This window comes from Heteronotia binoei, chromosome 18, assembly GCF_032191835.1.
Source record: "Heteronotia binoei isolate CCM8104 ecotype False Entrance Well chromosome 18, APGP_CSIRO_Hbin_v1, whole genome shotgun sequence".
NCBI classification, from domain to species: domain Eukaryota; kingdom Metazoa; phylum Chordata; class Lepidosauria; order Squamata; family Gekkonidae; genus Heteronotia; species Heteronotia binoei.
The window spans coordinates 19,258,926-19,274,135 of record NC_083240.1 but is presented as its reverse complement, the minus strand read 5'-3'; the positions used below and the strand labels follow the sequence as shown (position 1 = coordinate 19,274,135).

Sequence of the window (15,210 nt, the reverse complement as noted above, 5' to 3'; positions counted from 1 at the left end):
AGCCCTGTGCAAAACAAGGGTGACATCAGGGGGTGTTGCCTAATAGGCAAATAAATTCCTGATGGGCTTTTTCTACCAAAAAAGCCCTGGAAGGAAGAATGTTCTCTCTGGAGTGGCTGCAGTCAGGAGAGTTCTTCCTGGAAAAGGCTGGTCTGGAAAAAGGCTGCAGTCAGGAGAGCTCCCTCATCCAAAGACTGGTGAGACAGTTGGAATCAGAAGGAAGGGACTGTATAGTTAGTCATGTCAAGGCTTTTATTTTCTTTGCACCACCTTTACCATTTCCTTGTTCACTGTTGCACTAAATAATTAAGATCCACTTGTTTGTTCTTGAGCACTTATAATAAAATAATTGTTATACTGCCTGGGTCTGCACATCTCTTCAATCACAGATAAAAGACTGAGAAAGAAGACACACGGGTCGAGTGGGTACTCTGGGCCCTCCCAGACAGACCCTTACCAGAGTGGTGGCAGCCAGTAGAAGACCCTCCCTGGTTCCCTTCTTGTGACACAGAGACACAACAGGCACCCTCTTCTGTGGCTAGATGTCTTGCAGTGCACTCTTAAGAAGGGTTACAGTCTTCTAAGTCCATTGAGGTCAATGGGTTTAGAAGGCTGTAACTCTGTTTGCGACTGAATAGTTGGGCTCTCAGGAGCCTTTTTCTGTTCAACTGATTTACTTCTTGTGAGTCACAGGTATTCCCTACACACAGTTTGGGAATTACCAGAATATGTAAATCTGTAATTAGAGACGGTTAAAGGTGAGAATATGTTCCCGGGTGAACTGCTTTGTAACTATTATTTATTTGTATATCTCTTTCTCCTCACTGGGGACTCCCAAGTGGCTTACAATGTTACTTCCCTATTCTCAATTTTATCCTTACAATAGCCTTGTGAGGTGGGCTGGGCTTAGAGAGAGTAACTGGCCCAAGGTTATCCAGGGAGCTTTCATGGCTGAGCGAGGTTTTAAACCTGGATCGCCTCAATCCTAGTGACACTCTACCCACTATACCATCTTGGGGGAGTCATTAGTAAAACTAGTGTGCTAGCTGCTCTGAATACAAATGACACCTTCCCAACTACCGACATTCAACAGGTCTGGTCCTGTAAATTGCCTAGATGTAAGATGGCACAAAAGATGCAGCCAATTTGTGCTTTTCTTTTTCTCATGTTCCTACCTGCGATACCCAGGATTTCAATCACAAAAGCCTGTTTCCTCCCCCTACCCTGTCCTGCTCCATGCCCCGGGATTAATTAATCCTACATTAGTCATATGGTAATTCATCAACGCAAATGAGAATGTGATGAAATGTAATTACGGGTCTGTGCATTTGGCAGAAGCAGCACACTTATTGAATGCATCCATCTCAGCTGCAAGGGCCGAGGAGCGAACTAGCCCTATAGTGGCTAGTGAGACTTTTTCTTCCACCTGTCCCAGTCTTCAGGGAGGGCCAAGTAGCATGTGAGACAGCAAACCTATGTACTGGGGCAAAGTGGGAAGACCTTGTTTCCAGTCTCCTCTCATCCGGTGACAACAGTGCACCCCTGTTCTCTTAACCCTTGAAACACCACCAAGAGACAATCGCACCGATCTATCTTACAGGACTGTTCTAATAATTCCTGAAGTAACAGCTATGAATGGTTAAGTCAACTCAAGGCATTATCTATAGAGCCCTCAACAAGCTAGGCCCAACAAGCCTAAGAGAAACTATGTAATCCCCCACCTGTTCTGCCTTGACCCTGAAGACCTACAGACATACCACCAAATAATTGTTACGAAGGGTGGGAAGAGAGGTAGTCCTTAACTTCAGAACCATTGCTGGAGATTCACCAATGCCTGAACGTGTCTTCTGGAAGCAGCACAAGACATATTTTTAAAAAAACCTAGGTTCTGAGATTGCATGATAGGGTTCAATAATTAATATTCAGTTTCCTCATTTGATCCCTTGGGTTTGTGAGGTTAGGGGGAGAAGGGGTAAATAAGCAATACATAATAAATCTTGAGGGCTGGAAGAGTTGGCTTATGTCTCTGCTGGATCTTATCATTTTAAGATAACAATCTCTCTTACAATGCCTGAGTTTATCTCTTGCTGTTCGAAGTCTTTTCCAGATAAAGTTTAGTAAACATTTTGATTGACTTAGAACAAAGCAGTAGACAAGTGTACCTTTAAGACCAACTAAGTTTTATTTAGAATGTAAGCTTTCGTATGCTCTTAAGCAGACTTCATCAGACAAAATGGGAATGGCAAGCAGCAATGCTTAATATAAGTGAACAGTGTGGAATCATGGGAATGTTTTTAGCAGATTAAAAGAATCCCAAATAGGGATCTGTGTTTGTTAGTGTAGGACAAAACAGGGTTAAAAAAACATTGGAGAGTGATAAAAAGTAGATTACTGTCGTAGGTGCAGGTGCCTTAAATCTAGGTAACATTCTGGCTTTGTTAGTTTAAATAGAGGACATGGTTTCTCAAGAGATTATAACATCCATATAGTTTGCCATAAGATGGTTAGTATATGCAATAAGACAAACAGCCAATATCCCCCATTTGAGTATGTCAATACAAAAAGACAAAACCCCCCCACAAAAAACCCAAATATTCTGATACACTGTTCTAAAAGAGAAATGATATAAGTTAGCCCTTAGAAAAACAGCGTGCATTAAAGTATAATGGAAGGTGGTTTAGAATATTATCCCTTGAACACAGTCCCGTTTACTGAATCCTGTTTCTTTGGTTGAAAATTGCAGAACATCAAAATAAACACACAAACAATTGGATGAATAGGAGGCTCAGACCGTGGAAATGTGCTAACTGAAGGCTACTGCTAATAACAATATCACATTATTATCCCGTTCTTCCACTAAAAGATGACTTTCAAGACAGGGTCTGTTTACACTGGGAAGGTGGGAGTTAAAGAGCCCTTTGTCCATCTTTCCAAGCCAGTGTTCCTACCTACAACCAGGGCTTTTTTTGTACAGAGAGCCCAGCAGGAACTCATTTGCATATTAGGCCACACCCCCTGACACCAAGCCAGCTGGAACTGCGTTTCTGTGCGTTCCTGCTAAAAAAAAAAAAGCCCTGCCTACTACTATCCAGTGCAAAATGACCCGTTACTTGGTCAGGGATCTTCACAGTGTATCAGTGGCAGTACGTTTATCACCTTACTTAGAAATATCTGCCCAAATTGGCCTACAAAATAATGCACAAAACATATTGTGCTTGTGTTGGGAATGAGAGTGTTTCATTCTAGGGAATCTAGCATCCTGCCCTCATTTGTGTTCTATTCAACAGTTCAAGGGCTTTGCCAATTCACTCAAGGGATGAGCAGGTTAAAGTGCCCTTTGCCTGGGTCTCTGGAGTAAATGAAAAAAGGAGAAAGCTCTGCCTAGAGAGCTGCTGCCAGTCTGAGTAGACAATACTGACCTTGATGGATTAACGGTTTGATTCAGTATAGGTCATCTTCATGGGTGACCCTGCTGAAACAATGCTAAAACCTGCACAATCGACATGGATTTTTTTTTCCATCCCATGCTCCTCTTCCCTCCCCTCCTCATCTCTCTCTTATGTCCAATTTTAGACTGTAGTCTCCTTGGGGGCAGGGACTTCTCTTGCTAATGTATCAGCAGCAGCAGCATGGGCCCCTACTGGAACACAAAGCTGTGTCTTAATCCTGTTTTAAACCCCTTGAAACAGTGGATTCTGGTTGTCACAGACTACCCTAATGGTCTCAGAGTGCGGGGAGCAAGAACGGGGATTGCAGTTTCTTACAGGCACATGCTAGCAGGTACCTACCTCTTGGTAAAGCTACCAAAGGGTAAAAAAGGAAAGAAAGAAGCCAGCCCAGAATGTAGAGAGAAGCTTGTGAATTTGTCTTGGTGCCAAGCCAGAAAATGAGGATAGCTTAGGGCAACTTTCTCTGCTGGGGGTGGGGGGGGTGAGCCTTAAGAGTCCACGGAGGGTGGGGAATACAAACGAGCCCACCCTCTCCGCAAAGCAGTGTTTGGGCACATTCTGCAGGCTGCCAAACCCACTCCCCCCCCTTCCTCCTCCTCCTCCCCCCTCTCCTCCTCCACTACCACCCAGCAGATCTCCCCCACCCCCTTTCACCCCCCAATGTTTTCTTTTCCAAAGGCTCCCTCTCCTGTTTCCCTTCCTCCCCTTCCCCCAATCTCTCCTGCGAATTCTGTATCTGCCCATTTTAGAAACTGCTCCCAGTTTCTCTTGCAAGAAGTGAATCTTAAAAAAAATAAATAAAAAAAAATTAGACCAGGAAGGTTCTTCTAAATCTCCCCATATAAGATTTTTTTCAAAAGAAAAAACGGGAGGGGGGGGGGGAGAAGGGAGGGATCAATTGCCAAGAAGGAATATTTTCTTGTTCTTTGGATCGCATGGAAACCAACCCTTTCGCTGGCTTTGGTGCGTGCAGAAACCAGAAGTGAACTGCAGGGCGACCCGGAAGGTTTGAACTAAAGCCTTATAACCACACAGCGGGGGAGGGGGGGAGGGGGGAAAAGGGGAAAGGAAAGAAAAAATCCAAGCTAGACAGACGGACCATCCCAAGATCGGCGCGGGGGGGGGGAGGGATTTTTTTTCCAGCTGTAAACTTGGGTGGGATTATTTTTTTTTCTTTTTAAAAAATTATTTCCCTTCCCATGTCTGTTTGCAAACCCCAAAACCCGTTTGCAAAACTCTCTGCAATTCAAGGTGTGTATTATTTCTACCCCCCCCCCCAAAAAAAACCTAAACTCTCAAGGCAAAGATTTCGAGGGAGGGAGAGAAATAAGGGAGGGCGAGGGGGTTTAAATGGATCCCTAAATCTCGTAAAGTTGCATGCACTTTTAGCCTTGCCTGTCTTGTTCTCTTTTGCAGAATGCATGTCAGTTTCTAGTTCGGCTAAGCACAGGCTGCCGGGGAAAAGCTTTGCAAAAGAAAAAAAAAAAGAGCTTCGCTTGGGTTGGTTAGGGCTTCCCCCCCCCCCCTCAGCTGTGTGCAAATGTGAATGCATGGATTTGCACCCGATCAGTGTCCAGATCGGGGGGGGGGCTATCTTCCCGGTGCCCCCTCCTCCTCCTCTCCCCGACGTACTGAAGCTTGGGCGGGTGGAGAAGGAGGAGGAAGAGGGGGGAAAGGAAGCTTAAGGGGGAGCCCATTTTCTTCCTTGCAGACGGATCGCTGGCTGGGTTGCAATTTGAAAGTGGAGCATGTGTATTGGTATAGGAAGTGTCTTTTTTTTTTTAATAAATAAAAGCCGGGCTATTCAAAAAATAAAATAAAATACCCCTTTGGTGCAGTTCTCCGGCCACCAATGATTTAACGCATCTAAAGCGATGGCAAAGGGAGAGGCTTTTCCCCCCTCCTTTTCTTTTTTCCCCCTCCGACTTTATACTTTTGTAGCTGCCTGGATTTTTTTTTTTTCCTCCTCGCTCCTCTCCCCTCTCGGCTCAGGCAAGCTTTAGATTTCTCCGGTTTTTTGCAGATCTGCAGAATATGGCGTCCCTGTTCTGTTTTAAAAATAAGCGAGGCTGCCATTTTTGTTTTCCTTTTGTCTGCAAATTTTAATAAAAACTGTCTGAGAATGTGGGAGAGGCGGCGGAGAAGGGGGGGAAAGGGGGCACCGAAAGGGGTGTTTTGTTTTGTTTTGCCTTTTTTCTAAAAAAAAAAAATCTTCCTTGCTTTGCCGTTTGCGGTTGTGTGGGGGATGTTGCGCTGTCTGGTGGGGTGTCTATTTTTTCCCTTCTTTCCCTTGCGCCGAGAATTGTGTGTTAATTGCACTTTTTTAAAAAAATTAAATAGGAAACCGGCTGTTTTAATATCTGAAGTGAACTCGTGCAAAAGTTGCCTAGGGAAATATTGTGTCAAGGGAAACCCCCCACCCCCGATTAACAGGATTTATTTGTTTTCCCCCCGTTTGGCGTATTAAATGGAAAAAGTTCATTTGAATCTGATTATACTTCCTTTTTTTCTTTTTAAAGATGTGGCTTTGGGTTGCTTTGTTTTTAAAGGTGGACAATTTCTGTATTATTTCTTGCTTTCGAAAAATAAGAGGGTTGTGTTTTTTTTAGAAATGCCAGGTTTGCTGAGGAATACTTTGGAAATTTGCTATATGGGAGTGGAATGTGCTATTTTCATAGTGTGGAATCTGCAGCTATAAAGAATGGTGAGATTCTCCCCCCCCCCCTCGTCTTGCAGTTCTGGAGAGAGAGAGATCTGTGTGTTAGAGAAACGTGGATTTCATGTGTATGTCTATATGTGTCTTTCCATATATGTGATGTCGATTATATACACAATTTTAAAGATATTTGGAACCCAGTATGCTAGGTAGTCGCTGTGGAACAATGTTACATCATTGCACTAAAAGAGGCAGTGTGTCTTAGGACAAGTATGAATTTATTTTGGGAAGGAGGGTGGGGATAACTGTAGTTAGGAATTGTGCCTTTTTACTGGACCTACGTTTTGCTGTGCATTAATCTACAGTGCCTAGATGTATTTCCTTTTGTTTGATTTATATGTCCTGGCTAACTCTGGAAGGGCTTGAGGTCTGAATTTGCTGTCCTTTTCTTCCAACTGCCAGCTTGATTTAAGTTTGATTTGTTGCCTAGGCCGAATGGGAGGCCTTTGGAAGGTGGAGTCCTGCGTTGAGTTTTGACCATGAGGCAGCTCTGAAAATTTGGGATTAAGATTATCCTTGTGTTTGGGGGGGTTATTGTTTTTTTGCCATAGAAGACATTGTTTGATCTCTTGGTTATAGAGAATAAGACAGGGAAGCGTTATATAAAGAGAATTTTTGGGGGGGAGGGGGAGAAAAACTAACTAGCTTTTGTTAGTTTATGAAGTATGCAAGCTTTTGGATCACACAGAATTCTTCTTTGATGACGTGCCCTATATATACTTGATTGATGCTGCTTTACTGTTCTTCGCCTTGGGCCATCAGTCATGTTAAGTGTAGACTTTCTCTATGAGAAGTGAATGGTTCTGCCTTCATGTGCAAGGGTTATGAATTCAAGACCACAGCTTCCTAGAGTGAAGTACCTTCACAGTTCTCTTGGTAGAAGAAAATACAGGACCGAAAGTGAGCCAGTCCTTATGTTATGGGAAGGACTGTGGGTGACCTATACATGCTTATGAATGAAAAATGCTACCTACAAAGAACCACACCAGCAGTGAGAACTGAATTGGGATTGGTATAAATAGTGAATTTTCCATGTGATTTCTATGTTCCTGTGCTACCATAGCATCCTGCGAATGGATTTACACAGGATGCTGGTCCAGTGAAATCCCAAATTGTGTTCTGTGAGAGAATCCCTAATGTGCCGCTAGCTGTCAATGTTTTTTATTATTAGAGGCTTCTGGGAGCCCAACATTTCTACCCATGGAGGAGGCCTGTAATATTTGTGCATAATTCATTTATCTGTTCTTCCTATCTGCTGTGGATGAGTAATTTTGATGCACCCCTTCACCAAGAGATCTTTCCCAGTGCAGAAAAGCCGCAGAATTATATGGCTGCAGGGAAGGCTACCCGTTGCATCTCTGTATGAGTCCCTGATCTAGGCTTTTCTGCCTTGAATCTTAGTGAGAAAGGAGGACTAAAAGTGAGGCAAACAAAGTAAAATAAAATAGTCTCCTTCCAGGCAGGAAACATGTATAGAACACTGATTTGCACAGAAAGATAAGGCAAGCCCGTCATTATTTCCTTAAAAAGTAAACATGTTGGGTATGAGAATGAATCCTCTTGTTTCATTGTAGAAAGCAGTGTACCTCTACTATCAAGGTTTAGGAAACAAACTGCATGAATGCAAAATTGGGCCACCGACTAGTTGTGTATGCATTTCTAGAAGAACGAACTGGGGAGGTGTTACTGCTTTACACATAGGGCTTTATTATTATTTTAATTTATTATATTTTAATCCTGCTCTTTTCTGTCTACCCTTTGATGGCTTCCTTGATGACACCTGGAAACTAGAGAGGTGCAGAAACGGTGGTGGGCTTCTAACACTGTTCTTTATTATAAGTATTCGGTCAGGAGACTATCCCTTATGGGGACTGTAGCCATTTTTCTTTTTCCATGGCACAGAGAAGCAACTGGTGCCCAGTGTTCCCTCTAAGCTGAGTTAGTTTGAGCTAGCTCACAGATTTTTAGCCTCCAGCTCACACATTTCTGCCTTAGCTCAGGAAGGATGACCCCCGGGGCACACTAATTGATGCAGTAGCTCACAAAGTGGAATTTTTGCTCACAAGACTCTGCAGTTTAGAGGGAACATTGGGTGCCTCAGGGCTTCCTAACCTTACCCCTAAGCCTAGTCCCTAATCCCTTGTTTATACACTTCAGTTGTTTTCTACCTCATGTGGGACACAAGCAAAGGCCTCTCTAAATCCCTTCTTGCCTGTGTGACTTGCAGAAGAGGCTTTGGCAGAGCCCCTCCTGTCTTACATTGTTCACTCCAAAAGCTAGGCAAAGGGCTCCTTAGCTCCCTGCTTTCCAAAATAAGTGGCATCACAGGCTATGGAAGAGTGTGTCCTTTGTCCTTCTCAGCTATTTAGTTCTGTATGTTGGCAAATGCAAATGGAGGCAAGCAGCTTGGGGCAAAAAAGGCAGGAACTAGATGCTTACTTGGGGAGGTGGCAGAGGCCTTTGTGTGTTTCCTGATCACATGGGAGTAAGCCAGCGGACAGAGTCATCTCTTCTAACTTCTAAGGGGCACTCTAAGATGACCAAAGTGTGGCACCATCATTCACCTTTCCAGGTTCCATGGCTCATGCCATGAGGCCTAGAGTAGCGTACTTGTGGACAACAGCCATGAGCTACTTGAACATCGCCTCTAACATAGCGGTGACAAGATACTAACTGCTTTATGATAAAACACATTTGTCCCTAAGACATGCGTGGTGCATATGCCTACAGATACGATGTGGACATCCTTGCCAGCTAATATTTAACACAAGATGTTCCATCATCAGGTCTGTCTACTGGCTTCCTTTGGCAAAAAGCTGAGATAGGGACAAAGGGCTCTTTAACTCCCTCCTCCCCACTATAAAGCAGAAGAGGCTTGGGCAGAATTCTTCATAGCTGCTTATGGTTCTTTGAGCTTTGATTTCTGTGGAGGGGGAGAAGCTGTGGTGTGTCAAAAAGGTGTGAATGTTGCCAAAGCCTCTCTTCATGTTCACAGTGGTGATGATTAAAGTTAACAGGAGCCCTTTGTGTGTGTCCTATAGCTTTGGCAGAGTTTGCCTTCTTGTGTCCTTCAGATAATGACTCCCATGCATGAGCCGACCTGTTAGCAATGGAAGTGAGCCGCTGAAGGACTGAAGGCAAGAAGCTATCCATTGGGGGGGGGGGGGGAGGTGGAAGAGTTGAAGAGCCCTTTGCATGTCTTTTGACTGATGGAAGTGAGTCTCTGGATGGAACTCTTGCCCTTTTCCCATCCAACATATGTGCTCTGTGAACAAGTAGTTGCTGACGGGGGCTTCTTTGGGAACCCCCCAAAAGGAAGTTCTGATATTCACTTCCCTGCCAGTGTTATGCTCAGAAGGGATCTCCCCTTTTCTCCTTCCCTATATTCAAATTGATGAGGAACTCCAAACTATTATTCCCTGTCTGATTCAGTATGAGGCTTTGGTTCTCACAGCACTTTTTTGAGTAGGTGTATCCTTGAGAGGTTGGAAGCACTAGATGTGCTCCCCCTGATGTTATAAGATTAATTTGAGGGGTTGCCACTGATTCTGTGCATTTGAGAGCTCAGCTTGGGATCTCAGTCATTTCTGTAATAGCCTGGGAAGGTAGGCTGGTATGATTGTTGCTCTGAGACAATTTAGGCTGTCTAATAACAGAGTTGAAATTTGAACCCAGGACATTTTGACCCAGAATTCATGCACTTTGCTCAGGCTGGAAAATACCTAGTCCAATGGTCCCTTTTGGTAGTAAGAATTGCCTTGTAAGTGACCAGGCAGGTAGTTAAGAATTGTCTGGTAAGTGACCAGGCAGAGAAGAGCTTTTCATCTTAAAAAGAACTAGCAGTTTTTCTTCAAGCTCATTGTGCCAGAAATGGCTAATTTAGGTAAGGACTTTTCTGAGACCAAAATTTTTTTCTGTGGCTAGTAGTTTTTTGTGGACCCAGTGCCAAACATGCGGTAGAATGGTTCTTCATGGCCTATTACATGTTCTCCCCAAATCCCTCAAAGGATAACATATGGTTTTAAAGGCCTTGTGAAGGGAATGGGGCTTCATCCTTGGACTGTCTTATGTAATACACAAAGCCATCCAAAGATTGCTTGGACCTAGATTCTAAAAAGAGGCAGCCCAGGTTTCATTTTGGGAGGGCCGGATGAGTAATGTAGCCGCCAAGGGCAGTTTCTGCAGGTTTGAATGAGGTCTTACTTATTTCGACCAAAACTTTATTTTACTTTTACCATCTAGCATTCTGGTAAATAATGCTGAGAAGGATACCAGCCTGCTTGACTATATAGCCCAAGGCTGTGTTTTTATGATAGAATAGAGAACAACCAACTTTTGAGCCATATTCTTTGCCTGATCTCCTAATTATGATTCGCCATAAGTGACCACAGGGCTTTTTTTGGTAGCAGGAACTCCTTTGCATATTAAGCCACACCCCTCTTATGTAACCAATCCTCCAAGAGTTTACAGGGCTCTTAGTACAGGGCCTACTGTAAGCTCTTGGAGGATTGGCTACATCAGAGGTGTGTGGCTTAATATGCAAAGGAGTTCCTGCTACAAAAAAAAAAAACACCCTGAGTGACCAGCCGTTTTCAGTCTGGCCCTCTAGCAACAAAGAAGTGGTGTGTTCTTGTTTCCTTCACTCTTTTCTTCCCTTTGTTATGTATCTAATCATTGTAAATTACACAAATGTCAGACTGGAATTTATTTTATATTAATCGTAGGGCACGCAGCTCAACACTTAAGTATCACTACTTAAATGAGCCAGTTTGGTGTAGTGGTTAAGTGAGCGGACTCTTATCTGGGAGAACCGGGTTTGATTCCCCACTCCTCCACTTGCACCTGCTAGCATGGCCTTGGGTCAGCCATAGCCCTGGCAGAGGTTGTCCTTGAAAGGGCAGCTGCTGTGAGAGCTCACTCCATCCCCACCCACCTCACAGGGTGTCTGTTGTGGGGGAGGAAGGTAAAGGAGATTGTGAGCCGCTCTGAGACTCTTCGGAGCGGAGGGCGGGATATAAATCCAATATCATCTTCTTCACTACTACAGTATAGCCTCCAAACAGAAGTCAGGAGACCTGCCAGAATTTCTTTCTGCTACTACTTGGACATGTCGTTTCCCCAGCCTTGAACATTGGGAGGATGGGCTCCATTGCTTCCTGTAAAACATGAGAAGAGCTCTGCAAGATCAGCCCTAGGGCCCTACAGACCATCATTCAGCTTCCTCCTATGCTGAGGAAGTCAGCTCTTTATACCGTTTGGTCTTATTGGATTGGCCTTGCTATATCACCTGACCATCTGAGCCAGGAGCATTATACACAGTTCTATAAATCTCCCAGCTGGAAATGCCAGCACTGGCCTCTCTGGCTGGCAGCCCTGGCAGCACAGGAAGTTGGAGGCCGGTAGCCACCGGGCTTCCGCTTTGAGACCTGTCCTACTTGAGCCTTTGAGTTTTGAAAGCCAGAATGTTGAAATAATACCCTGAAAAGAACAGAAATCTGATGTAGACTGATTTAACAGACTGCTGTGACGAGAGGGTAATTGGTGACCTCCTGAAATTATATATGAAACGGCCATTTTTGTTGGTGCCATGGAGAAGTAATTGATTGCAGTCCCAACATTTGGACCTGCTGCTGGAAATCCCTTGTATGTGGCTGTATGTATTGTGTATGGCCCCTTCTGAGAAGGTACAGACTGCCTGTAGTAAAGGCCCATTTCAAAAGTAACTGCTATCTTGGGCATATAATAACTAAGCTGCTTTAAAAGGAAAACGTATGCCTTGCAGTCTGCCCCTCCTTATATGTTTACGACAGAAGGCTAGTGCCCCTCAGTGGAGATATTCCTAGCCCCTTCCATTAATTTTCAGCTTTCATTCAATAAAAAAGAAATCCTCATATTTTCTTTAAGGAGACAATGGAGGCTTGTCAGTCACAAATGAGTGGCACATGTGACATTAGCAAGGCCAAGAATTAATTAATTGGTAACAAGGCTGTGTTCTGGCTCAGTGGGAAGAAACCTCCTGCATTCTGGCCAGTGAGTGCAAAGATACTGGGATGACTGGTATTTGCTGTTTTTTCTGTTGATTTCCTCTTCAACACCAATCTAAATGCTGGCTAATGTTTGAAATGACTGAGTGGTTTGTTGGGAAGGTTGTTCCAGTGTATGGGACAGTTTCCATTTAATGGTCATGAAAAGACTTGCTTTGGTATTCCCCAGACTTCTGAAAGCTGAGGCACACCTCCCCCCTCCCCCCCCCCCGCTCAGTAAATTGGAGGTGTCTTTCACTATTGTTTGTCACTTTCTTTATAAAAATTGCCTGCCCCATGTGTCACGGTGCAATTCAGTGAGCTCGATTTGCTCTCTGATTTGGAATGCATCCAGGCCAGAGCAGTGACTCACACAGAGTTACAACAGGCAGCATCCGTTAGGGGGTGGTAGATAATTCTGTAGCATGTCTACACTAAAAGCAATTGATCCTGGATAGTAATTACAGAGGCTATGTTAGTAAGTAAAGTAAAGTAAAGTAAAATTTTATTTATATCCCGCCCTCCCCCGCCAAGCAGGCTCAGGGCGGCTAACAACAGCAAAATAACAATACATTTAACAAACCATTAAATTAACCCCAAACAGATTAATACATTAGTTAAAACAGTTACTAAGTCTAAAAACATTAAGTTAGATCTGACAGTTAGATCTGTTAGGCTGTTGCAGCAAAAATTAAACAGAAGTCTAGTGGCACTTCAGAGACTACCCAGATTTATTCCAGCATCAGTTGTTGTGAGTCACAGCTCACTTCATCAGATACATGAATTGTACCTCCAGAGCAGTTATTTATATAAAGTTCTGTTGCTTGTAGCTGTTAAGTATAACTCACTGCAGTGAAAATACACTTCATAATATGAAGAAATGAGTTCTGACTCATGAAAGCTGATACCGAAATAAATTTTGGTATTCTTTACTACTGGTTTTCTGTTTAATTTTGATTGATCCAAGCACACAGATGTGGATTAATTGGCTGAAAGAGGAGGCAAGATCAGAGCAGTAAATCATGAAGCGATGCAATGGACAGCCTCTTCTGTGGGTGGGCTTTTTGTTTGGGAGGCAGTTGTTTAGACTCACAGGGGCTTGCTAATGATTTAGCTAATTGAATTTCTCATGCCACACTTGAAACAATCTGGCGTACAGTATAGGAGTTATTGCCCTAATTAACAAGTGGAGTTCTGTTCACAGGTGTGTTTTACCTGAAGGAATACAATTCTTGTATAGCCTGAAATTGGATAAATGGGAATGAATGTAGAGTGTTCCAAGAGGAATGTTCAAGGACATATAAAAACCATAACAAGAAATACTTGCCTGCCGTGACCAAACCTGTGATCAGAAAATGGGAGTCGGATAATGCTAAGGATATCATTTCTGTTATAGGCAGAGGGGAGAATCAGTTCATAACAAACTATAACTAAATAGAAGTAGCCTGATAGGTTAATAATTGTAGAATTAACACAGTAAAATTTAACTTTTTCACATTTTGTAAAATTATTGGTACTTTTGTTGTTTACTGCAGTGCCTTTTTAGACATTGGCTAAAAAAGTAAAAGGAGGAAAACAGGTTTACTGCTTGCTTAGCAGTTAGATAGAATCCTGCCTTCATACTTTTTATTATATTTGTATGTAACAGTTTATTCAGTAGCAGACATTGATGCAATTGTCCTCAGTACAGAGATGTGACAGGCTGCCGGCAGATGCTGTTGGGGAGAGGGCAGGATAGTACATCATGAAGAGACACAACAGACAGCCTCCTGCAGGTGCGCACTTTGAGCTCTCAGGTATCTTTAATTTATTTCTCACCACACACAGTTTGGGAATGACTTAGAAGCTAGAACTGAATAATGTATGTATGGAGCATTAACAGTGTGTAGCTTCTCGTTTAGTTTTTGATGCTTGAGATGTAATGAGAGCTCATTTAGATGCTTGGGATGGAAAGCTTAAATACATCAGATGAGAAACCACTATGGCAAGGTTCCTGGTTAGCTGCAGCATTGCTTCTAGCAGGAAGGAGAAAAAATAGTAGTCAAAATGCCATTGGGACTTTGTTTTGTAGCCTCCACATGTATAGCATTAAATGCTGAGCATTGTGTTAAGAATAGTTATCACAGTATAAGAATTGCTTTGCTGGACAGTACTAAAGGCCTGTAAAATGCCAGGTTGTAGAGCGTTTTGTTTGTTTGTTTTCCAGTAGAAAACCTAGAAATGTTTGGGAGTTCTGAAAAATAAATTATGAATTTTTAAATACTTAAAATGCTTAAGGTTTTATTGTTTACTTATTTGGGGCATTTCTTTGCTGCCTCTTCAGAGTCCTGCTTGAGGCAGCTTAGTTCAAATCACTACAATATTAAAAAAGTAAGCAGTGTGAGAACTATCAATAAAAGAGATGCTGATCATTAAAAAGCTGGTAAGATAAAAAATAACAACACCCTAATTAAAAGTCCAAGTAAAAAAGGTGTGTTTTAGCCTGGTGCCTAAAATAAAGTAAAATAGGTGCCAGGTGAGCCGGGCGGAGGGGGGGAGTGTTCCAGAGATGAGGTGGCATCATAGAAAATGCCCAGTCTCTGGTCACCTATCGTCAGGGGCACAGAGAGTGGGGCTTGAGTTGCCAAGTCCAATTCAAGAAATATCTGGGGACTTTGGGGTTGAAGCCAGGACACTTTGGGGGTGGAGGTAGGAGATTGGGGTGGAGCCAGGAGCAAGGATGTGACAAGCAAAATTGAACTCCAAGGGAGTTCTGGCCATCACATTTAAAGGGACAGCACACCTTTTTAAATTTCTTCCTTCCATAGGAAATAATGAAGGATAGAGGCACCTTTTTTGGGGGGCTCATAGAATTGGACCCCCTGGTCCAATCGTTTTGAAACTTGGGGGGTATTTTGGAGAGAGGCACTAGATACTATACTGAAAATTTGGTGTCTCTACCTCAAAAAACAGCCCCCCTAGAGCCCCCGATACCTCCAGATCAATTCCCCATTATACCCTATGAGAATCGATCTCCACATAG

At 43.2% G+C, this 15,210-nt stretch overlaps 1 protein-coding gene across 8 annotated transcripts in view; it reads left to right on the top strand.

Moving 5' to 3' along the window:
• The first annotated feature begins 4,342 nt into the window (after window positions 1-4,342).
• ZNF362 (zinc finger protein 362) overlaps window positions 4,343-15,210 on the top strand; it is a 45,423-nt gene continuing 34,555 nt past the window's right edge. The window contains exons 1-2 of one of the 8 annotated variants that reach the window (XM_060259309.1): window positions 5,140-5,207; window positions 6,059-6,153. The gene's annotated coding sequence lies outside the window, so the exon portion shown is untranslated. Of the gene's footprint in view, window positions 4,456-4,588; window positions 4,701-5,117; window positions 5,208-6,058; window positions 6,154-15,210 lie in introns of those variants that run through there. The other 7 variants (XM_060259316.1, XM_060259317.1, XM_060259312.1 and 4 more) reach the window with 7 other exon arrangements.